The sequence below is a fragment of the Dermacentor variabilis genome, chromosome 8 (genome assembly GCF_050947875.1).
Source record: "Dermacentor variabilis isolate Ectoservices chromosome 8, ASM5094787v1, whole genome shotgun sequence".
Lineage (NCBI taxonomy): Eukaryota > Metazoa > Arthropoda > Arachnida > Ixodida > Ixodidae > Dermacentor > Dermacentor variabilis.
In genome coordinates this window covers 811,693-837,777 of record NC_134575.1, presented here as the reverse complement: position 1 = coordinate 837,777, position 26,085 = coordinate 811,693, and the positions used below count along the sequence as shown (strand labels likewise).

Here is a 26,085-nt window from a genome sequence, read left to right as displayed (position 1 = left end):
AAGAAACTGCGAAACCACTGGCAACGCATGTGGGACGCAGAAATAAATAACAAACTGCATGTGATAAAGCCACAGTTAGGTTCCTGGCCCTCCGCAACAAAATCACGGCGAACAGATGTCCTATTCTGTCGTCTCAGAATAGGACACACATTTGGGACCCATCATTTTCTACTTACTGGAAGTGAACCTCCAACGTGTGGTAGATGTGGTGAGAGGCTGACCGTCCTCCACGTGCTCCTGGTGTGTCGGGAAGCCGAAGCGGCCAGAAAGAAACATTTTCCTCTTCCATACCGTTATTGCATGCCTCTTCACCCGGATATGTTTCTTGGTAAGGAACCGCTTTTTAACACCAAGGCAGTCCTCAATTTCTTAAATGACGTTGTCCTACCTATTATAAGCCCATTAAATTCGTCGAGCATCCTCGTTGCAGAGGATGCCATTGCGATAATTGTTTTGCATAGCACGTGCCTCCATGCCCTTGTATTTCAAGGGCCCTAAGGAAGCAGTAGTGCTCTAGCCAATCTTATAACCTGATATATCTTACACATCGTATCCTTCTTTTGAAATGCATCTTAATGTTCATAGTACAAGTCACACGTCATCGCCATAATCTTATTATGCAGATCTTACGCACTTATTTTTAAGGCCCCTTTACAGCTACGTCACACCAACTTCATAGAACTCATAACTACGCTGCGAACTCATCACAACGGACATGGCGCTCTTTGGCCATACTTGGCCCTTGCGCCAATAAATATCAAACATTCATTCATTCACCACGCCTCATCAAAAAGAAGGGTGAATCCCTAATTCGCTATGGTTATTTCGAGTGGATGCCAGTGTGGCGGATGCCCCGCAGTGTTCACAGTGTTACGTTTCGCCTACGACGCGCGGTTTAGCCGGCGCGATCGCAACAAAGCGGCAGACATTTTGGCCCGTTCGGCGTCGCCGCTACGCTCCCCGCCAGGCGTTTCCAGGCGTTTCCAGGCGTTTCCAGGCGTTTCCAGGCATGTTCCGATGCCACGTGTCTTCATGTGCGTATGTGAGTGTATGTGCCATTGTGCCCGACCGGCGGCGATGCGACAGCAGGGGGTCACCTTCTCCTCCCAGTCATTGTGCCCGACCAGAGGCGCTACGAGAGCCGAAGTTACCTTCTCCTCCCAGTCTTTGTGCCCGACCGGCGGCGCTACGACAGTGTGCGTCACCTTAGCCCATTGTACAATCACGTGCTCGTCTATTGAGGGATTCCTTCTTGCCCTCAACTGCGAGAGTATAATAACAGCTGCCCCCGGACGCCAAAAGGAGGGCTCCGATTTCTTCTGTTGAGTAAAGTGCTCTCCCGTCTCTCTACTTCGGTCAACCTGACCGCCAACTCTTTGCGATGTTAAAATAAACAAGTTGTTTTGTTGTTACCAGTCGACTCATGCTTTGCCGGGACCTTCGGATGCTTCCAGTTGTACCCCAGGCCGCCAGGCCAACGCTACCCTTGGGGCTTGCGACCCAGGTACAACCACGGGCGTCAGCGCCGAGTTCCCAACCGATCGCACCAGCGGTGCGACCACAACAACTCGCGCCAGCGGTGCGATTCAAACAACTGTCTGCCAGCGGTGAGATCGCGACAACGGAGGCCAGCAGCGAAGAGATGCAGTTGACTGTATGCTGAGCAGCTCAACAACGATCCGGGAGCAGTGCAACGAGCCCTGTGTGATGACTGGTTGCCTGCAACGGAACGACTGCGCTGGACTCTTGGCTGCGAGGTTTGGTGAGTGCGGAACTTTCTTCTTCTGAGCTTTGCCAGGCTTTTGTTAGTGTTAGAAACAGAGCTGGTAATTGTGGTTGTCGTTGCTGCCGGGTTAGTTTGCGGCAAGACAATAGTAAGCAGTAGAGAAAGCAGCATTCAGAGCAGCCATGGATTTGAAGTCGTTGCGCAAACCGAAATTGCTGGAGCTTGCAAGAGAGTTGGGTCTGAATGTCTCGGACAAACTCAGAAAACCAGAACTGCTAAAGGCTATTCTTGAGTTAGAAGCTGAGGATGACGAGCTGTCGGAATGCCTTGAGACCATTGAGGAGAGGGAGACGGCAAAAAGACAGGAGCGCGAAAGTAAAGAACAGAAAGAGCGAGAGCAACAAGAAAAAAAAGAAGAGCGTGACCGTCAACACGCTTTGGAAATGAAGCGTCTCGAGATAGAGATGGAACGCGCTCGTAATGGAAGTCAGGCACACGGTGCAGGAGAACGCGTATTGTTCAAAATGACTGACCTGATGCGGCCGTTTAAGCTTGGAGAGGACATTGGTTTGTTCCTGGTTAACTTTGAGCGAACGTGCGAGAAGCAGGGGTTCTCTCGGGAAACGTAGCCACAGCGCTTGCTCACTTTGTTACCCGGCGAGGCGGCCGACGTAGTCGCTCGCTTGGATAGAGAGGAGGCAGAGGATTTCGACACAGTGAAATCGAGTCTTCTACAAAAGTACCGGCTGTCTGCGGAGGCGTTCCGTCGGAAGTTTCGGGAAAATGAGAAAGGCAAAAGTGAGTCATATACAGAGTTTGCGTACAAGCTTATGTCAAACATGCAGGAGTGGCTCAAAGAAGAGAAAGAGTTCGGTGACCACGATAAAGTTCTGCAGTGTTTCGGGCTAGAACAGTTTTATAGTCGGTTACCGGAGAACGTGCGGTACTGGGTCTTGGATAGGCCAGACGTTTGTACGGTGGCTAAAGCCGCTGAGCTAGCCGAGGAGTTTGTGACGCGTCGGGCTCGCGGAGCTAAGGACGGTCAAAAGGGTGAATTTGGCTCGAAGTTTGAGAGGCCGAAATTCACGCCCATGAGATTAAAGGGGGACACGCGTAGTGAGGATGCGAGTGAAAGCAGTCCGACCAAACGTAAAGAGACGGCGGCAGCCAAACGCAGAAAGCGGTTCGAGATGAGGCGAGCGCGCGTTTGTTATACGTGCCAGAAGCCGGGTCACTTTTCGGCGCAGTGTCCGGAAACAACACCAAAAGTTGTGTTTTTTTCAATAGGCAGCACTGACGAGAACATGAAGCTTCTCGAGCCTTACATGCGAGACCTCCTCGTGAACGGGAAAGAGTGCCGAGTGCTTCGCGATTCCGCAGCTACGATGGATGTAGTTCACCCCTCTTACGTAGAACCCCATATGTTCACGGGCGAGTGCGCATGGATCAAGCAAGCCGTGGAAGCTCATAGCGTGTGTCTGCCAGTAGCAAAGGTGCTTATTGAAGGACCTTTCGGAGCGCTTGAGACGGAGGCGGCAGTGTCATCTATGCTGCCCCCCCAGTACCCGTACCTATTTTCAAACAGGTCCGATCACCTCCTGCGCGAGAAGGGGTTTTTGTTTGGTGAGGCTAGCGTTCAGGCCTTAACCAGATCGAAGGTTCGGGAGCTCGCTGCAAAGGCGGTAGTTGCGGGGCCGATGTTATCAAACAACGAAAAAGGGTCAGAGGCGCAGCAAGCCGATATTCAGAGCACGCCCGAACTGAATAATATTGAGCCTGTAGCGTTGAAGGCGCCAGATACTGGACAGGAAACGCCCGACACGGGAAAGTTAGAAGAGCTATCTACTGATTTGCTCATCGCGCCTACGTCAGACGGACTTGATAGGTTGCTAAAAGTCAGCCGGTCGGCTTTGATAGCCGAGCAAAAGAAGGATGGTAGCCTAGAAAACATACGCTGCAATGTCAAGGAAGGTATCGCCAGGGCCCGTCGTTTTGAGGTGGGCGATGAGGTCATGATATTGCGCACATCGCTAAACAACAAACTAGACGTGCAGTGGGAGGGCCCAGCACGAATTGTTCAGAAACTGTCGGACGTTAACTACGTGGTAAGTCTGCCAGGAAAGCGGAAAGCACAGCAAGTTTACCACTGTAATCTGCTCAAACCTTATAGACAAAGGGAAGCAGTGGTGTGCATGATGGTAAACGTTCCTGAAGAGCTTCCGGTCGAGCTTCCGGGACTAGGCTCAGTGACGAACAGGGAAGACACCGGTCAAGTCATTAGTGACCTTATCAGTAAAGCACCGCTGTCGCCTGAGCAGAAAACCGAACTACACCAGCTCTTACAAGAGTTTCAAGGTCTGTTCTCTGAGAGGCCTGGTAGGACTTCTGTACTTACTCATGATATAGAACTTACCTCCCCAGAGCCAGTACGATCCAAGGCGTATCGGGTGTCACCCCGCCAGAGCGATATTATGGAGGCTGAGGTAAAGAAAATGCTACAGCTCGGTGTTATTGAGGCAGGTGAGAGTGATTATACCTCCCCTTTGATTTTAGTTGAGGTACCGGGCAAGGAACCTCGTCCTTGCGTCGACTACCGCAGGCTTAATTCCATCACTAAGGATCAAATTTATCCGATCCCTAACATCGAGGAGCGCCTTGAGAAAGTTAGTAGCGCTCAGTTTATTTCCACCCTAGATCTTGTCAGGGGTTATTGGCAGGTTCCACTCACAGAAGAGGCTAGTAGGTATGCGGCGTTCATTTCACCAATGGGAACATTCCGTCCTAAAGTGTTGACTTTTGGTTTGAAGAACGCGCCATACTGTTTTTCAAGCCTCATGGATAAAGTGTTGCGGGGACAGCGAGAATTCGCTTTACCGTATCTAGACGACGTAGCGATATTCTCCGCATCCTGGTCTGAGCATATGGCACACTTGCGGGCAGTGCTAACCCGCCTGCGCGAAGCGGGCTTGACAGTAAAGGCTCCTAAGTGCCAGTTAGCACAGGCCGAGGTTGTCTACCTCGGTCACGTGATTGGTCAGGGTCGTCGCCGCCCCTCTGAAATAAAAGTGGCCCCTGTGCGAGACTTTCCGCAACCGTGCACAAAGACCGATATTCGGTCGTTCTTAGGTGTCGCCGGCTACTATCAGAGGTACATCCCTAGGTACTCTGATATCGCGGCTCCCCTGACGGATGCTCTAAGAAAGTCAGAGCCTCAAACAGTCGTCTGGGACGAGACAAAGGAAAGAGCTTTTAGCGCCCTAAAGAGTGCCCTAACAAGCCAGCCTGTGCTACGATCGCCAGACTATACAAAAGGGTTCGTTGTTCAGTGCGATGCTAGTGAGCGAGGCATGGGCGTTGTACTGTGCCAACGGGAAAAGGGAGAAGTAGAACACCCCGTCCTGTATGCTAGTCGTAAGCTGACCAGTCGTGAGCAGGCGTATAGCGCCACCGAGAAAGAGTGTGCATGTCTCGTGTGGGCCGTTCAGAAATTGTCATGCTATCTAGCCGGCTCGAGGTTTATCATTGAGAGGGATCACTGCCCTCTCCAATGGCTGCAGACCATCTCTCCCAAAAATGGCCGCCTCCTGCGCTGGAGCCTCGCTTTGCAACAATATTCCTTTGAGGTGCGTTATAAAAAGGGGAGTCTCAACGGTAACGCCGATGGCTTAAGTCGAAGCCCCTAACGTAGGAATCAGCCTCAAAATTGTTTGTTACTGATGTTTTTCTTCCTGAGGCAGGATTGTTTAACATATTGCTTTTGTTTAGTGTTTCAAAGTGATGATATGCTTTCTAGTGCAATTTTCCAATTTGTGGACGCGTTCTGAGTGATGCTAGACTACTGTAAGGAACTAGGCAGTGGTATAAAAAGGGGAAAGAGCCTGGCAGGGCTTAGTGAGGGTTGTGCCGTGCTTGCTGACTGAGCGGTTGAGTTTCAGCGTAGTTCTAACGCTTGCCGGGAACGAGAACAAGGATGTGAACTCTCCCGAAGTCACTTTGCAGTGTCCTGTGCGAACCTGAACGAGAGAACGAGGCCTTCTCTGTGCGCTGCGCTCAAGAAACGTCGAGGGACGCCCGACTTCTGTTATGAGCATCATCGAGCGACATCCCTCCGGACAGCGGATGCAGTCCCCTGTCCATCGGGATCTCCTTCCCCCGGCGGGGCGGTCTGTTACGTTTCGCCTACGACGCGCGGTTTAGCCGGCGCGATCGCAACAAAGCGGCAGACATTTTGGCCCGTTCGGCGTCGCCGCTACGCTCCCCGCCAGGCGTTTCCAGGCATGTTCCGATGCCACGTGTCTTCATGTGCGTATGTGAGTGTATGTGCCATTGTGCCCGACCGGCGGCGATGCGACAGCAGGGGGTCACCTTCTCCTCCCAGTCATTGTGCCCGACCAGAGGCGCTACGAGAGCCGAAGTTACCTTCTCCTCCCAGTCTTTGTGCCCGACCGGTGGCGCTACGACAGTGTGCGTCACCTTAGCCCATTGTACAATCACGTGCTCGTCTATTGAGGGGTTCCTTCTTGCCCTCAACTGCGAGAGTATAAAAACAGCTGCCCCCGGACGCCAAAAGGAGGGCTCCGATTTCTTCTGTTGAGTAAAGTGCTCTCCCGTCTCTCTACTTCGGTCAACCTGACCGCCAACTCTTTGCGATGTTAAAATAAACAAGTTGTTTTGTTGTTACCAGTCGACTCATGCTTTGCCGGGACCTTCGGATGCTTCCAGTTGTACCCCAGGCCGCCAGGCCAACGCTACCCTTGGGGCTTGCGACCCAGGTACAACCACGGGCGTCAGCGCCGAGTTCCCAACAAATCGTACCAGCAGGTACGACCACAACAACTCGTACCAGCGGTACGATCCAAACAACAGGCCTCTTTGTGTGTGTGCACCCTTTCCGCGAAATAGACGACTCCCGGGCTGCCGCCAGCGGAGACACGCTCGCGAAGACGTCAATGGGGACAATGGGTCAGCCATCTATCCACAACCAGACACCCTTTCCACGAACTGTCAAGCTCTACAGGAGAACTTCCGCGAACCAACGTCACCTAGAAGAAAGGATCAAGCCGCCCCTCCCGAACCCACAGGCTCACTGAAAGTGAGAGAAGCTGCAAAGCCACGATGAAGGCTTACCATGTCAACTGGGAGAATAGACCAGACGCTATTTCCGCGAACCAACGTCGCCCAAAAGAAAGGATAAGCGCCTCCAATCCCAGACCTGGGGGCTTGGTACCTGCGGAGGCGGGCAAGGACCGGCTCACTGAAAGTGGGAGACGCCCATCCACAAACCAGACTCAGTGCCTGTCACTTGACGTTGACGTGAGCAAAATCCCGCCCACGATTTTAGAGAGCCTATTTAAAGGGGTTCCGCAATGTACTTTTACACTTCATTCTCTTCATGTTATCTTTCACCAACCATTGAATAAACAGTGTAAATTTCGCACCAGAAATCGTCTTGTCCCTGCCTGATCGCCCTGGTCTACTGGACGCATGCAGCCCGCCGACCACGCCACGCTACCCAATAGTAACGCCGGTCGAGCTGCGAGAAACAGGCGTCGCAATAACTGGTCGGCAGTGGTGAGGTACGCTACCCTGGAGAACGCTACACTACTCACTGATAGAGGTCGCTGTTTTCTTTCTAAGGTTGTCGACGACCTTCTTCGCTCTCGCTCCACGTCCCACAAGTTCACGACAGCTTACCACCCACAGACAAACGGGCTCACCGAGAGTCTCAACCGTACACTCATGGACATGCTCTCCGTGTACGTGTCTGATGATCGCTGGGATTGGACTGCACCTTACCCTTCGTGTCGTTTGCATACAATTCGTCGCGTCACGATATTACTGGTTATTCTTTGTTATATCTACTATACGCATGTGACCCACTCCTGCCTCTTGACTCGCTGCTCCCTTCCGATGCCACCACTACCACGTTCTATGCTCACGACGCCATTGTTCGCGCGGTCACAGCACATCGCATTGCTCGTGACCGTCTTCTGGCGTCTCAGGCTATCCAAAAGCACCATTATGACAGTCGTCGTTGGGACGTTCATTTCAGCCCTGGGTCACTTGTCCTGCTTTGGTTACCCTCCCGTCGCGTCAGCCTTTGCGAAAAACTGCTGCCGCGATACGTCGGGCCATACCGAGTTCTTCGCCAAGTCACCAGCCGCACATAAGATATCACCTGTGACTTCGACGTCTTCTACCCCACCAAGAACTGATATCGTGCACGTTTCACGACGAAAGCCCTATAACTCGCACACTGATTCGGCACCCTAGGAAGCATCGAGACGATGCTTCTGCTCGGAGAGAAAGAGGGGGGGGGGGTTAACGTCACGTACAAGTTTGCGCCGCTGTGGGCAAAAGGACGTTGGGAGGTGAAGAAAAGGTTGAAGTGTCTCGATGATCGGTAGATGGTGTTACCCTGACTACTGAGCTGCGACCTTGTAACTGTATATATTGTAAATACATACAGGTCCGGCCTTCATCAGGCCGGACCCCGGCCGAAACGTCAATAAACCGCTTCATACGCGCGTCTACTTCACTGTATATATATATGTATATATATATATATATATATATATATATATATATATATTACATACATACAGTCATATCATGAGAAGCCAACAAACACTGACACCAAGGACAACATAGGGGAAATTACTTGTGGTTAATAAATGAAATAACGAAACGATAAATTCATGTAAATTAAGTGGATGAAAAAGCAACTTGTCGCAGGTGGGGAACGAACCCACAACCTTCGCATTTCGCGTGCGATGCTCTACCAATTGAGTTACCGCGGCGCTGTTTCCCCATCCACCTTCTTGGGTATTTACGTGTCCTAGTAGAACCCTGGGAGTGTTAGCCAGCGCCACCACTCAGAGACCTTAGCGGCGGATGTGGAACGTCCTTCTTGCCGCAGGCGTCACGAGAACGTGATCTGTTTGGGTGAAGGCAACTGGTCAATAAACCCACATATGCTACCTGAAGGCATCAATGTAGCCGGATTCGAGACCCTCATTATGTAATGAACGAGAAGAAAGGGGGTCAGTCGAGGGGCCCGATTTTATTAGTCATATCATTAGAAGCCAGCAAACACTATATATATATATATATATATATATATATATATATATATATATATATATCAGAGATAGAGATGCGGTGAACGGGCGAAAGTACCTGCAAGAGGGAAACGACGGGCGTCAGGCTGCGCTGCTTCTCCGCGTCGATCAGCGGCAAGCCGGAGATAAATCCCCACGGGAATTCCCCGTCGGGAAGCCGCCTTTTTTCTTTCCTACCGGATTCCCGGTCATTGCGACACCCTCCCTGCGCGAGAACCCGTGATCTCGTACCGAAACCGCCAGCCGGATTTGCCTGCCCCGGTCGGCACACAACGAGGGGCCCAGTATCCTCCGCACGTGAAGCTGGTGTCCCGCTGAATATCTTCCCGCACTCCTCCTTTGTTTCTCTTTGTACGATCTTTGGATCTACATCCCCTACCCCTTCAACCTGTATTATGTCCCCCCAGCTCTGGGGAGCCTATATGAGTTTTCTTGAGGAGGTAAGTATAATCCAATCGAAAGCGATGCTCACTTTCTATGACTTGTGCCGACAGTTTCAGACAAAGTTAGGCTCAGGGAAAACGTCAAAGTATTGGTGGTGTGATGGATTGCGCTCATACCGCTTGATGTAGAAACTTAATGTATCTTTTTATGCGTTATTGTTAATATATGTGTGTTCCTGCAATCATCTTATTCCCCTTCGGCCTGGACCCCCTAGATCAGCAGTATTGAATGAATGAATGAATGAATGAATGAATGAATGAATGAATGAATGAATGAATGAATGAATGAATGAAATTCAAATGCGGGACGGTGTAAATAAAGAAAAAAATAAGAACGAAATGCATGTGCGCTGACTTGCAGATCGAAATAGTATACTGCGTCGTTTTTTCATGCAACCAACGCTAATGCACAAACAAAGGGAAATAAAGAAGAAAAGCACTCAAAATTCGAACTGAACCTGGATAACAGGAAAAGCAGTCTGCACTTGTTCAGTATATTTCACGCGGTGATGTGTTTCCCGACAAACGCTCTCGCGTTCTATCTGCTATATGGGATGACCACCTGACACCGCATGCAATGATGGTAGCATATACCTTTGTTCAACTCGACGAGAACTTGTGTGGGCACGTCGGCCAATTGCGTTCGCTCATTTCCATGGCATTGTAGCGAAGGTGCAATTCTCTCAATTTCTCTTCATTTATTTCGCAACGCGGATGCGCAAATACCGGGGGTGTAGTGTGGTGCTGTAGGCGGAGCTGGCACTAAATTATTAAGTAATAACCGACTATAGACGTTATAAGCAACAGAAAGTGTCAGCTGGTAAGATGAAATGAACGGACAATGTTCGCTATTCGAAGTACGCGTCCTTCACGACGCTGGTCAAAGCAATCGTGCGCCTCTTCTCGCCGTCGTCAAGAGCAGACGAATCGCCGCACATCTATGCTACGCAGGCAAGCGCGGTGCAACGGCCGCTCGGTTCTTTAATTACCTAGCGCAAACAGTATAGCATTCGAAGCATTGCATGGTTTTATCGAGACAGTGCATGTTCTCTCAGAAAGCGCAACCCTTTGTTGCTGCAGCCTGTTACAATATTTGCGCATACAGCCCGCTACACTGATTAGGGAGTAATAGAAAGGAGGGTCGAGGTTGCGCGCTTGTAATGCAAATGCACCCTTTTCGCCAGGAATCAATCTCCCATAGCACGTTTTCTCTTCTCTGGCGTGTCGTGCTCGACTTTTTGCCTCCGCCGGAGCCCACTGACTTTAACTACAGACAAGCCTCTCTGTTAACGCGTGGTGACAATGGAAACGCTAAACGGACCTGAGAGGCTAATCCTCGTCGTTGTCGCCAACGGCGCTTCATTCCTATACAACTTAGTGCAACTTCCTTTCGCAGTGACTCGTACGTTACCCTCCTCATTTGGCTACGATAACAAGAAAGCATTTTTCTCTCTGCTATTGGTGACATTCCGAGGGTGCACCAACCGAGTCGATTGCACCGAGACTGTCTCAGTGGGGGCTCGTAATCGCCGCATTGTTTTCAACGCTTTCACAGCGTTTGTTCATTTGGCGCGTAAGTGCATTCGCCTTGTAGGAGAGTTTGAAAGAAAAGCGAAATTTGTTTATTCACAATGCGCATTTATTTACCCGTCATCATGTCTAAGGCATCCGACTTTATCAGCTACGAATACGCTCTCTGCAATTAGTGGTCATGTCGTCATAATATTTCGCAGGAAGATTTAGCGTTGGGGCTCCTACCTAAGTTGTTGTTGACGAAGAAAATGTTTTTCTCGGCGACCACTGCATTGAATTTGACGAGGTATGTTGCTTTTAATAGAAAAGGTGGAAATCTCGTGACTGTAGAGAGCATTTCTTTTATTTAGGTCTTTTTTTTTATTCAAGTTGCAAAATCTCAAAAAGCGACGCTATGAAGTTTACTACTCTGTAACTCAGGAATGAAAGCGTTATCACAATTTATTAAACTTAATTATTCAACTAAATCAGAAAAAATAATGCATTATATGCCCCTTTGAAGTATACCATTATAATGTAAGAAGGAATCCTGCAAAACGTCTGTAAACAATGTAACAAGTTCACGTACGCTGTAACTTCCAACATAAAGCCTGACCGCTTTTGATGCTCTGAAGGATGTAGTTTAGAGAACTTCTATATCTTTATTTGGTGAAGAGTTATGGATTTGTAAACTTCGTGCAGCTTTTTTATCCTATATTTTACTTACTAATTTTCGGCAATTTTTGTAAAAAAACTGCAGATTCTAAATCAAAATTCTGCTTCCGACAGTCCCTCGAAAAGAATCTACCTCTAGAATGCAACAAATTGCATTCAAATCACTCCAGCTGATGCATCATAATAGCATTGTGGTGTGTTGTATGTATGTTAAAAGGCAGCATCGAAGTTGACCCCAAGCTAAAGCTGCGACTGCTGGTCTTTGGAAGCCAGCGCTTTAAGTGGAAGCTTTACCTAGGGAGCTTCTATCTAAATACATCGGAACGCAGGAAACGATTTTCTCGGCAACTAGTGCACCGAATTTGGTTAGGTTTGATGTATTGAAAAGGGAAGGTAAAATGAAGTCAGCTTTAGAAATTTATTTTCCATTTATGCCATCTATTATAAAAACGCTGGAAAATTCCAAATTGTGAAAAAGTACTCAAGCATCAAGTTTGCAACTCCAACTCTGCAACGGAAAAGTGTGACACAAGTCTGTAAACTACTATTATTACATCTAAGGTATTGGCGTATACTATACGCGGCTCTCAAGTATACCAGCAATTTGTGAGTGGGACTTTGGTGAAACCCTCCTAGACACTGCAACCATTTCAAGTAAAATAGATATTCCTATAATACGCCGGTCCGCTTTAGATTCTCTTAAAGGATGCAATTCACAGAACCGCCATGCCTGTTTTTGTGACCGAGTTACAGATCGGCAAACTTCTGGCTTCAATTTTTTTTAGGCTTAATAATTTTCAGAAATTTTCGTAAAATCTATGAGGTCTTGCATCGCAACTCTACGAATCTCAGGAGCGGTCTTTAAGTACAAATTCTACTTCGTAGAGTTGCTAAAATTTATCTTCTCTCTCAAATGCAACTAATTTCGTTCAGATCGGTCCGTCGGTAGTCTAGCTCATGAGAGGATTTCTGGTTTTACGTCTATTTCAATAAGCAGAATTGGAGTTTATAGGGGTATTACTCAAGTTCGCGCGTGCGCACCTGACCCTTCTCTGGATCGCACAGCGCCGGCGGAGCGGCAGTCGCTCGCTAGCACTTTCGCAGCAGCCCTGTCAGAGCTCTGACCCCTAACCAGCGGTTCGCAGTGAGTTGTGACCACGGCGGGTTCAGGCCAGGGGGGACAGGGTGAGTCTCGACCTAAGGTGTTTATTCACCTTAGAGTACAAGTATACCAACTGACAACAACAGCAACCACACATACAAATACAACACAAAACAAAACCACAGCGGCGGAGCGTTCCGCACGTCTGGGGCGAAATAAACCGCACAATGTGGGAACCACAAAAGAGGCTGATAAGAGGTCAGCTCACCCAGAGTGGATCCGCGCTCGGGCCGGTTGAACACGTGGTTGATGCCGGCAATTCATCATGGTCCTGCCCTATCGTCCAGGCGTATGACTGGCGTAAATTTCCTGCGCACTTTCTTCATCTGGCAATTCTGCGCACTCCTGTGGATGCTCCTAGCGTGGCCACTCCGACAGGGGACGCCATCGGATCAGTGACGTCAAGCTTCATCAGTACAAAAGCTCCGTCGTTCCGGCGCCCCGAGAGTGGGCAATGCAGCAGCAGCAGCTTGAGCATGTTGCCTAAACGCTTCTTCTTGTTTGCACAGGTACGTTACTTGGACAACTCGTACTGTATCCGATCCGATAATCGATTCCCGCTGCTGCTGTGTTGTCCACACAGTCATTTGCGTAGTATACTGACGACTGTAAAAAGCGCTTTTAGAGCTTTGTTACCGTTCAAAATGAGTCTTTTGGAATGTGGCGACGTTGAGTCAAACCCTGGCCCAGCGGATAGGCAAATGTTGTCGCAACTTTTATCTGGCCAAAGTAGCATGACTGCTTCTATCAATGATGTACTGGCTAAACAGAGTAAAATTGAAACAGATATCGCTGATTTAAAAGAACGCATGCTCAGCTTGGAAGCTCAACTGAGTACCTTACGTTTATTACAAACAGATGTTATTAATGTCGAAAAAACAGTAACTGATTTGCAAAAGAATGTCTCCAGCTTGCTATGTAACGTCGATGAATTAGAAAACAGAGGTAGAAGAAACAATTTGATCGTGTATGGCCTAAATGAACAAGACGGGGAGACGAACGATAGTCTCTTGAATGTGATCAAAAAAGGTGTTTTCAAGGAAAGGCTTGGACTTACTATTGATAATGTAGAAAGATGTCACAGGCTAGGAAAGAAAAAGGAAAAAGCACGCCCCGTGATTCTAAGATTCTTGGACTATCGCGATAAAAGTTCAGTGCTGAAAGAGTGCAAAAAGCTTAAAGGGACCACGCTTTCCATAACAGAGGACTTTTCTTTGAAAGTTCGGGAGATAAGAAAAAAATTATGGCAAAGCTCGAAAGAAGAACGTGATCAGGGCTCCAAAGTTAAACTAGTTTTTGATAAATGCAGCATTGATGGTGAAATGTTTGTGTGGGATGTGGAAAAGGACAAGCGCTGTAAGCTAAAAAGGAGCAAATGACGCGCTAAAATTTGCCAATCACCATTCACCATCTTAAACCTTAACTGCCGCAGCGTTGTCAACAAAGTAGAACACCTTGAAGGCATCCTTTGCTAGCTTGACCCCGATATTGCCGTATTGACGGAAACGTGGTTAAATGAAGATATATGTGATAGCGAATTTGTCCCGATAAACTACAGAATAATGCGAAAAGACCGCGATAGAAGAGGAGGGGGCATAGCTATTCTTTTTAAAGATTCCTTTAAAATCTTATGAATGCCGGACACCTCTGGAGTAGCGTTTTCTGCACATTTTGTATTAACAACGTGAAATACATTCTTGGTGCCGTATACAGGCCCCCTAATTCGCATGTCGCAAACTTGAAATGCTTAGGAGAATATATGTACACCCATATAGGACAAACAGATAAACTAATCCTAACCGGCGATTTTGACTTTCCAAATGTCGACTGGAGCACATTCACGTCCCGCTCCACCACAAATATTGATAGTGAGATGATCAATATTGCTTTTAATTTTGACTTATTACAGGTAGTTAAGGATTTCACTAGAACCCACAAAGATTCAAATGTAGTTCTCGATCTATTTTTTGTGAGTGGAAATATACAACATTATGTCTCATGTATGGTCACAGACGGCATTTCAGATCATCAAGCAGTGGTATTGTCGTTGCAATGTGCCCCTCGTAGTAAAAACGACAAGATTCAATATTACCCTAATTTTTCTCGTGCAGATGACGAATCTGTAATTGATACACTAGCATTTCACCTGGACGACTTTAAAAATAACACAGCTAGCATGAATGATCTGTGGCTTCTATTTAAAGGCATTATATTCAACTGTATGCAACAGTTCGTCCAAAAAATTGCGAGGAAGGCTACGCGTCGGAATCCTTGGATTTCCCGGGAGACGTTGCGCCAGCAACGCAGGTTTAAACGGCTTAGAAATTCCGCAAAATTGAAAACTAGTTCCAATTCCGAAAGGGTCATTGAGGAAGCACCAAATAAATTAAAACAAATGATCATAAATGACAAACATAATTACTTTAATGTACAACTTCCTAGTTTCATGAAAACGTCTCCAGGGAGGTTTTGGAGGACGATGAGTCATTCTTCTTCCTTGTCCGATATGTTTATAATAGACGGTGAGAGTGTACACGATGAACAGGTTGTATGTTCTGCTTTTAACAATCATTTCAGTAGTGTATTCGCAACGGATGACGGTTGTCTCCCTCTTTTTACATGGATTTGCCTCCCATTCCCGATATTGTTATTTCTGAGAATGGCTCTTCCAGGGGCGGCTAGAGGCTGATGTTGCAGAAGACTTTTGTGCAAGGATCGCTGGCCAAGCAGCCGGTCCAGGCTTTCGAGCCCCCAGTCGCATCCCTGTTTCACGTGACGGCCGCATGGATCTTCCTTTCATAATGGAGGAACTAGAAGCGGCTCTTGCTCTATGCAGGCGTTCTTCATCCGCGGGACCAGATGGAATATCCTACCGCGCCTTGAACAACCTGAGTGATGGCGCACGGAGAGAACTGTTACATCTCTACAACTTATCTTGGCAGGATGGCATGGTTCCCGAAGAATGGAAGATAAGCCGCTTGGTCCCTCTCCTGAAGCAAGGCAAGTCCCCACTTGAACCCACCTCATACCGCCCAATAGCGCTGGCCAGCTGTGTGGGAAAGATAATGGAAAAGATGATCCTTGCCCGCTTGGAGTGGTACCTGGAGCACTACAACATGTTACCGAATTGCATGGCTGGTTTTCGTCGAGATCGCGCTTCAGTAGACAGTGTTGTTGATCTCGCTACGTACGTCCAGCTTCAAAAGTCACGCAAAAGATTATGTGCAGCTTTGTTCTTGGATGTCAAGGGGGCATACGATAACGTATCTCACGAGGCTATCCTCGATGCTCTTGAGATGGTTGGTCTAGGTGGTCGAGTTTTCCAATGGATCTCTCATTACCTTTTTATGAGATCTTTCTTTGTCTGTACCGGTGATGGTAAAACCGCACTACACTACACGAACCGAGGTGTTCCTCAAGGCGGTGTACTAAGCCCTACCCTATTCAACCTCACACTCATTGGTCTCGTTGATCATCTGCCAGCAGCGATCAAGATATCAATGTACGCCGACGACATATGTATATGGACCTCAGGTGTGACACGTCCTCAGATACGTGCAAGACTTCAAAAAGCTGCTACTCTAATAGCTATATACCTCCGCAACCAAGGTCTTGAAATCTCGTCAGACAAATGTGCACTGATGGCGTTCACTCGCAAACCAATGACACCCTACGCCATATCAATAAATGGCCAGTTAATTCCTTATGAGAAGACTCACAAATTTCTTGGCATAATCATTGATAGAGATCTCTCATGGAGCCCCCACGTGACCTACTTGAAGAAGCGTCTGACAGCAATCTCCCAACTTTTCAAGTTTCTGGGAGGAAAGACTTGGGGAATGTCAGTGCATGCAATGTTGGAATTGTACAGGGCTCTTTTTCTGGGCTTCTTGAGATACAGTTTGCCCGTACTGACCAACACCTGCCAGACAAATCTCCGTGCTCTACAGGCTATTCAAGCTCGGGCTCTCAGGGTTTGTCTTGGTTTGCCAAAATGCACATCGATAGCAGCGACTATTGCGATTGCTCGGGACCAACCTATACAAACACACATTGCGGTAGAAGTGTTGAGAGTGCACATTAGGCACGTTGCCCGTGCCTGTTCCCACCATCTGGCAACACTACCGTCAGAAAGGCCGCAGGCAGCATTTTGTACTACGATTTCGGAGTATTCCACCTGCCTCCCGTCGGGCTTCACCCCCGCAACTAAGCCATCGATTCCTCCATGGTGTTTGGCTCGACCCGCAGTGCACCTCACCGTACCAGGAATCAGGAAAAAATCTGAGCTGTCATCACCTGCTCTTAAACAACTAACTCTGCTCCTTTTGCACGAGAAGTACGCCGAACACGTACATATTTATACTGATGGATCGACAACTCTCCAGTGTTCCTCTGGAGCCGTGGTCTTCCCAGCGAAAGCCACCACCATCAGTTTCAAGACATGTCACCCAACGACACCGATGGCCGCGGAACTTGCAGCCCTTCGCGCTGCACTTCGTCTCGTCAGCCAAGAGCAACCTCGAAGGTGGTCAATATTCAGTGACTCGAAGGCTGCACTGCAATCTTTGCTATCGGCCCTGCGGCGTGGACCACACGAACAACTGGTATTTGAGATTAGAGAACTCATTCATACCTTAACTGAGAAAGGACACCACGTGACATTTCAGTGGCTTCCAAGTCACTGCGGAGTCATAGGGAATGAACACGCTGACAACGCTGCTCGGTCGGCTCTTCAAGGGGACGAAGAGGAGCCGATACCGTTATCAAGGACAGATGCCACTCGAAAACTTCGCATGATCAGCCGTGACATCACGTTCTCCTTGTGGAACGCTGGAAGTTTTTACGACTACCGACTCCACAATCTTGACTACTCTCTACGCCTTTGTATTCCAGCTGGACTCTGCCGTCGCGAAGCTACCCTGCTTTGTCGACTATGGCTAGGGGTGGCTTTCACCAAGTCCTTCGCTTACCGAATTGGATGGGCCGACGACGCCACGTGTGAGGACTGTGGTGACGAGGAGACTTTTCAACACCTTCTTTGTGACTGTCCTCGATATAATTTACAGAGACAATCACTCGCAACCGCGATAGCGCGCTTTGACCAAAGACCTCTCACAGAGGAACTTATTTTACAATACCGCCATCACAAGCCATCGCAGCAGAGGGCGACGAGGGCACTGTTGCGGTTTTTGAGGGCGACAGGATTGGACAGGCGGCTGTAGCCTGAACAAATGTTGATAGTGTGGCAAGTGTCACTGTGCTGTGCGATGACAGTATTCGGTGCCAGTGACCGATGGTGACTGTGTGTCTAGGCTCCTTCCTTTCCTTATCTCTACTTTGTTACCACTTTACCTCCCCCTCCCCTCTCTCCCCAGTGTAGGGTAGCCAACCGGATCTTTTTCTCTGGTTAACCTCCCTGCCTTTCCCCTTTCCTCTCTCTCTCTCTCTCTGAGAATGGTATACGTCACTTACTGTTAAAAATTGATGACAAAAAAATCCCCCGGTCCAGATGACATTCCAAACACTTTAATAACACAATAAGTTATGCCGAGTGGTGTGCGAAATACTTGGAAATTTTATTTAGTAAATCGCTTCAGGATGGCATCCTTCCGAATCACTGGAAGACTGCAATAATCAAACCCTTACACAAATCGGGAAACAAGAATTGCATAAAAAAACTATCGACCAATTTCCCTGACTTCAACAACATGCAAAATTTTTGAACACATAGTCTATAAGCATGTAATCGGTTTCCTTGATGAGCATTGCGTATTGACAAACGCTCAGCATAGATTTCGGCAGGGCTTTTCCACAACCACTCAGTTAGCAGAAATAACTCACGATTTTGCCAACACAATAAATAATAGAAAACAAACCGACGCTATATTCATGGATTTCAGTAAAGCATTCGACAAAGTAGCCCACAGCAAATTACTTCAGAAATTAAGTTTTATAATTAGAAGTGATAAGTTATTCAAATGGATACAGGCGTACCTAACCAACTGTTTCCAATACGTTAAAATAAACCAGACTTCCTCCAACACATTACCTGTTGCCTCTGGCGTTCTGCGGGGACCCGTGCTGGGTCCTCTTTTATTCTCGCTTTATATAATGACATTGGCAATAATCTATCTGTAAAAATTAAACTTTACGCGGATGACTGTGTACTATATGATGAAATTTACTCACCCCAAGATCAAATCGGGTTAAATAGTGACTTTGGCAAAATAGTTGCATGGTGCCATCAATGGCAAATGACTATTAACTATGAAAAAACCGTCTTTATGAGAATTACACTAAGAAAAAAGCCTCTTCTCTTGCACTATTTTGCCCAGAACACTTATATCTCCGAAGTATCTCACTATAAATATCTCGGTGTACACATATCCCACAATCTTTCCTGGTCAAAACATACTGACACTGTAATGGCTAATTGTCTTCGCAAATTGTTCACCCTCAGACGGTCGCTTAAATTCTCCACACCAACTGTCCGCCTCCTGGCATATAATACAATAGTTCGTCCTACTTTAGAATATGCAATAATCATTTGGGACCCCTACACAAAAACAAATATAGAGAAATTAGAAAGAATTCAAAAGAAAGCTGTCCGATTCATCTACAATGCTTGCGGTCGAACATCTATAACAGATCTCCTTAAACGTAGTGGCTTCTCTTCGATTACAGAACAAAATCGCGTCTCCCGATTAAAATTCTTTTTTCAACTAATGAATGGCCACTACCATATTGACACCTCACACATCTTAACACCTTTAACTGGTTATGCTACTCGTCATAAACACTCCCTAGCAGTAACCCCGTTAACACCGCACAACTGCTTCAAATACTCCTATTTTACAAGAACAATAGTTGATTGGAATAAACTTCCTGATAAAGTCGTTACAGAAAATTCTTTATCCCGTTTTCAGGCGCACCTGCACTCATGAATCAACCGCACATACTTTATTTGCTCCATTTTCCATGCATTTTGTCCTTTTGCCATTTTCGAATTCAAGCGTCGGCATGATTGCTTAAACTGTATGTTTTTGTGGATGTACTTGAATATTCCCACCCTGCTAAGATCTTGTAAAAGATCGCAGTATCTATAAATAAATAAATAAATAAAAAAGTTGTACTCGACCTAAAGCTTTCTCTTAAAGTGCTTCATATCGCCAATTGAGCGTCGGTCTTTGCTTCACATACATTTATTTATTTATTTATTTATTCCTCAAATGCCCCTGGAGAGGGGTTTTACATGAGGGGTGGGCTGCTTCAAAGGAAAATGCGTTCGATGGCAGTCCTGAATGCAGTCACACTGGAGTGGTCCGCTGCTTCTTCAGGCAGATCATTCCAGTCTCTCGTTGTACGTGGAAAAAACGAATGAAGATGGGATGATGTGCGCGCATGCGGGGGGTACACTGACTTTGAATGATTAGTCCGGGATGAATGGCGGTGAGCTGGCGATATGACGCTGTTACCAATCGGGGCATGATAAAACTTGTGATATAAATTGAGCCTGGACACTTGACGTCTCGCTTGTAGTCTAGGAAGATTCGCATTAGATTTTAGTGCTGTGACACTTGTATATGCAGAATAGTCATGGAAGATAAATCGGGCTGCGCGGTTTTGGATAGATTCAAGCATGTTAGAAAGATTAGTATGATGAGGGTCCCAAATTGAGCATGCGTATTCAAGTTTGGGCCTTACCACAGATTTGTAGGCAAGAGTTTTTACTGGAGGAGGGGCAAATTTCAGATGTCGGCGGAGAAAGCCTACGGTGCGGTTAGCCTAGTTAGTTATTTTAGCGATGTGAGAGGACTATAAAAGATCTTGAGTTAAGATAAGCCCCAAGTATTTATAACAGGTCACAGATGATATTATTGAATTACCTAAGAGATATGAGGGTGCTACACAAGAGTGCCGACGATTGAAAGAGATTAATGGGGTTTTGTTTACATTTAATGACATTAACCATGTCTTACACCATTTTTCAACCGTTTGTAAGTCACGCTGCAGGGCAGGGATATCTGAGCTATTGTTAATGGGTCGGTAAATAACACAGTCGTCCGCAAATAGGCGTATGTTACAAGATATGTCATTAGGGAGGTCATTAATGTAGATTAAAAAGAGGAGGGGGCCAAGAACAGAACCTTGAAGAACCCCAGAAAGTACAGGAGACAGAGGGGATGAAAAGTTATTTGCAAAAACGAACTGTTGTCGGCCGGTCAGAAAGCTGCGCAACCAATCATAAATTAAGAGGAAGCTTTAACTCGGGCCCAACTCCGACGCGGCCTATTCAAATACATGTAAAAGCGCAAAAACGCTTTTCTGAGATAACCCCTGGACCGATTTAAATGAAATTTGTTGCATTTGAGAGAGAAAGCTAAATTCTAGTGACTGTTGGAAGCGGAATTTTGATTTAGGGCTTGAATTTTTTTCAAAATATTTTCCAAAATTCAGAAGTTTGAAAAAAATAGAAGCACGAAGTTTACAAATTCATAGCTCTGCATCAAGAACAGATATCGCGGTTCTTTATACGGCATACATTAGATCATTCAAAGCGGACGAATTTTATGTCATTTTGCATCTTACGTGAATTTGTTACGTTATTTACGAGGGTTCTGCTAAAGTTGTAATTACATATTAAGAAATTTTTTGAGATTCATGTGTAAGATGTCAAATTTGTCCGCTTTAGATGTGCTATCAGATACAATTCACAGAATTGCAATATGATTTTTTCTTGCTGAGTTACGGAGTTGTAAACTTGATAGTTTCGTTTTCTGAAAATTTTCGATTTTTGCCAATTTTTAATAAAAGATTGAGAACCTAAATCGAAAATTCGAAACCAACAGTCACTAGATTTTGGGTTTTTCTTTTAAATGCAACAAACCCCGTCAAATTTGGTACACTGGCTGCCGAGAAAAACTAGTTCTCCTTTTACATGTATTTAGATAGGAGCACCCGAGCTAAAGCTTCCTCTTAAGGGATTGAGATTCATGACTGAAAGTTTCAAGAAAAGACGGTTGTGAGGTACCTTATCAAAAGCTTTCTCGAAGTCTAAAAACAATGAGTCTACGGGTACATTAAGGTCTAATTGGGAACTGATGTCATTTATAAAGAGCGCAAGTTGAGTATCGCAAGATAAATTCTTAAGAAATCCGTGCTGACTATGATGAATAAAGTTGTTAGAAATTAGAAATCTCATGATGGGGAAAAGATTACATGCTCCATCAGTTTGTAACAAACGCTGGTAATGGAAATAGGCCGGTAGTCAAGACATGACGTTGAAGAAGCTTTTTTGGGGACTGGAATGATCTTACCTGTCTTCCAGCCCTGCGGCACCACTCCAGACGAGAGTGACTGTTGAAAAATGTGTGATAAGATGACACTAGTGACATCTTTTGTATTCTTAAGCACTTTCGCGTTAATTCCGTCAATGCCAGCCGATGAAGTTAGCTTCAAGGATTCTATTAGTCTGCAAATGCCATGAGGTTCAAGCGTGATGGTAGGCATGGGAGGACATTGAGGGTTAGGGAAATAAGGAAGATTGCCTTCAGATTCTTTTGTAAAAGCTGAACAGAATGTTGAATTAAGTGTTGTTGCAAGTTCAGTATAAGGGATAGGGACGGCATTTTGGTCAAGTATATTTATCGATTTCTTTGGGCATGGATTGACAACCTTCCAGAATTGACGAGGGTTATTACGTAGCATATCAGGAAGTGAGGTTGAAAAGAATGATCGCTTAGTTTTGCTAGCTTGTGACTGAAACATTTTGTCAATGCAGCGGTACTTTTCCCATGCGCGCGACATGTTAGATTGCTTGGCGATACGATAAAGAATTTTCTTTCTATTGTTCAGGCGTTTTAATGTGTTATTAAACCAAGGGGATGAGGGCCGTTCAGTTACAGTGATGGTAGGAATATGGGCTCTCGTTAGTTCTTGCATTTTGGATTTAAACATTAACCAGTTATCTTCAACGGAACGACAAGTGAATGTTTCAAGAAAGGAGTAACTGAACTGAGTTAACTTTTCATTGAACGCGACATAATCCCCTCTGTCGTAGAGCGTTATGATCTTTCTTATATTGGAGGGATATGTTATATGAAATTAATAAGTAGCGTGAATTACAGCATGATCACTAAGCCCGGGCAAAAATGTTATCTCAGAAAAGTTGTCAGGATGCGTGGCAAACAAGAGGTCGAGCAAGCTGGACGATTGATTTATATGCCTTGTTGGATTGAAGATGAGCTGGGATAAGCCAAACGTAAGACACGTGTCAAGAAATTCACTTTCTGCATTGCGCTTCGATAATGTTTGTGCTATGTCAGACCATACTATTGCTGGAAAGTTGAAATCGCCGAACAGAATGATTGGCGCGTTAGGAAAAGAATGTGCCAGAGTGCAAAGTGCCTCATGGAAGCATGCAACAAAGCTTGAATCGGAATCAGGAGGTCGGTAGCAAGATCCGAATATTAAGGGTGGGTGTGAATTTTTAGTGCACAGAAACAGTATTTCTAATGGAGAGGAGATATCAATTGTGAAACAATGAAGCTTGCGGTTAGTGGCTATTAACACTCCTCTTCCTCGCCTCACATCACGATCGCAACGGAATATATCGAAGTCGGTTAAGGCAATCTGAATTTCGGTGTTATCAATGGTTGTGTTTAGCCAAGTTTCAGTTAGAATAAGAACGTTGCTATCAGTGGTGGAAATAAGGTTAGAAACAGAGTCGAGCTTAGGCAGAAGGCTTCTAATGTTGGTATATAAAATCGAAAGAAGGCATTTTTTTTTTGTTGTTCACCGGGATCATATTTTAGCTATGATGGTCGTTGGATTACTTTGTCCGTAGAATGATCATATACATAGGTGGAGCTGTCCATTATTAACCTGTTGTGACGAAGCTTATGTTTGCCTTGAGGTCTTGCAAATGCAACAAGTTTTTTGCGTGCGAGCCGCGTGTTTCGTGAATAGTCAGGTGATATACTGAAATCAGTATCTTTCAGTTTACCTGAGTTTGCTAGAATGCGCTCTTTAACTTTGAAGTGCGCGAACTTGGCAATTATAGGTCTTGTTTTGTTTACATCAAAAGACCCAATCCTGTGAGCGCGCTCAATGTCAACTGGCTGCAAATCAACTTTGAGCTTCGTTTTGCAGAGTTGAATCACCAAACCGTCGGCTTTGTTCCAAGCTTCATCCGGGTTGTCGGTTATGCCATAAAATAGAAGGTTTGATCTGCGGGCATTATCTTCGTAGGCATCCATTTTTGACGAAAATTGGGAAAGCTTATCTGCGTTTTCGTTTGCGACAGCTTCAACGTCATCTAACTTTTCTTTCAGTGCGGGAACAGATGAACAATCCTGCTCAATTTTTAGGAGGCGGTTCCGAATTTCTTCAAACGCTTTGTCATTTTGCGACAACTTGGCGTGGATATGTTTTATTTCATTAAGTAACGATGACTGTCCTGACTTCAGTTCTTCAAGCGCGGTCATTATTTCGCTGACTGCTTCATTACCAATTGTTTGACTGGCTGCGGAACGAAGAGTAGGCCCTGGGTTCAGTTCGACATCACCCGACAGAACTAACAGCGCTAGAACAACCTCGGCACAGTCATATGCAATGGATAAACAAAAGCGTGGGCTCGGCAACGCTAAGAGCGCAGGGTAGCGAGTACGGGGGGCGTATAAAGAAAAGCAATTCGTTACCTGCGCGGCAAAAAGGCGATGAGTTAGAGCGAAGCCCATCGCAGTTGCGTTGCCGAGCCCACTGAAGAGCAGTTCGAGCGCGCCGCGCCTTTTATCCTCTTCACTTGATGCTGTTGGCGATCTGTTGGCTTGTGATCCAAGAGGCCCGTCCGGTGCGCAGACTGGATGCTCTGAAGAACACACTACAGGACTGCTGTGCAAGGGCGCGGGCAATCGTTCTGCTGGTAACGGATCAGACAGGAGAGGGGGTAAGTCCGAGGGAAGTGAACGGTGAATTCTTGGTACTTCGGGTCCGGTTAAGGCGTAGGTAGACGAAAAACAGGCCAGGGCAAGGTTCACCACCACGGCAAAAAGGCGATGAGTTAGAGCGAAGCCCATCGCAGTTGCGTTGCCGAGCCCACTCTGACATGTGACACAAATCAGCGGCAGTACCACATGCATTTGACCAGTGCTTGGCGCGGTTTCTAAAGCGTACACTTGTGGCGCTGGCACCAATAAATGCGGTTAGAAAATCGTATAACGACACTTAAAAAATCATGAATAATTTCACTCTGTGAAGGTGGATGACCAGCGAAGCTGTTAGCACACGACACAGAGTTGACACAGAATTTTGAGCAAAAGTATGAACGCATTCACCGCGATTGTTATACACATTCGCGTGGACGACGGGACCGCCACCCCGAGAGACAACTGGGCACGCATGACGTTTCAATGGAACCGCCACCACGGGAGAGCGGAAGGAAAAGAAAGTAGATACGCAAGCGCTTGGAACGCCGAGAAATAGAGGGCGGTGTGAACGTAGACATGGCCGACGCGGGTCCAAGTGTAGTATCTGTTCTTATCAGCTTAATATCTGATACGGGTTGTACCGAATATGCTAAACTTATTTTTGCAAGTTGGCGGAGTGCTTGAAGTCTTCTTCGCCGCGGGTCGGCCCGGTATTTGCTCTACCTTCGGAATCTACCCACGGTTCTTTCTCGCGCAGATAAAAAATGTACGGAACCCTAGCCTTAAGCAGCTTCCCTGTGAAACAGGGAACAACGCATTGGTTCCGAGTTCAAGTCAACATAGGGGAGAACTGCAGAGCGCGCACCCGCGATCGTGGACTTAAAACGAATAATTTATTTTTTGTTAAAATGTTCTGGTGAACTTCACACACAGCACTTTGGCAAGTGAAGGTTTTGCGAAACTACATATATAGACATCGGCTGTGGTCGTTCTTTATTGTAATTTAGGATAGGATGAGAGCCGAAATTGCACATTTCGCTTAAAAAGGTTTCTTTTAGGTATTGATTGCAGCATTACGTTTCTAAATTCTGTTTTCATGCGTAAACAACTCAAGGCGTTTCAAGGCGTTTTTCCAACCAGAAGTCTGCGAGAAATGGCCCTAATCTAGGAGTGGTGGATGCAGAGACTGCATTTTTCCATTCGTGCTCGATGGATGAGACTTGCAACCACAAGTTTTGTCCAAATAGTGAGCACTCCTGGTGTAACAAAAAGCGGGCACAAGTCCTGGCTCAGTAACCGCCCGCTCATTCTCCACTTTTCACCAGTGATCAGGCGAAGACTACGTGCTTCCTACACATGCGAGGCTGACAAGCGAAAAGATATTGTAATCAGGGTAAACCTCAATGTGCGGCTGAGTGTCTCAACAGCAAAATTTGGTTGCTGTGCCTCAGAACAAGATTTGCTTCACGCACTGCTGTGGACATGGCCACTTCCATAGCCATACTGTGGCACAGCAAGG

General features: G+C 46.5%; 1 long non-coding RNA gene and 1 pseudogene across 2 annotated transcripts in view; both read left to right on the top strand.

The window, feature by feature from the left end:
* Window positions 1–26,085, top strand: part of LOC142589519 (uncharacterized) — a 580,475-nt gene that overhangs the window by 440,221 nt on the left and 114,169 nt on the right. The gene's annotated exons all lie outside the window — the stretch shown is intronic.
* Window positions 25,143–25,311, top strand: LOC142591772 (U2 spliceosomal RNA; annotated as a pseudogene).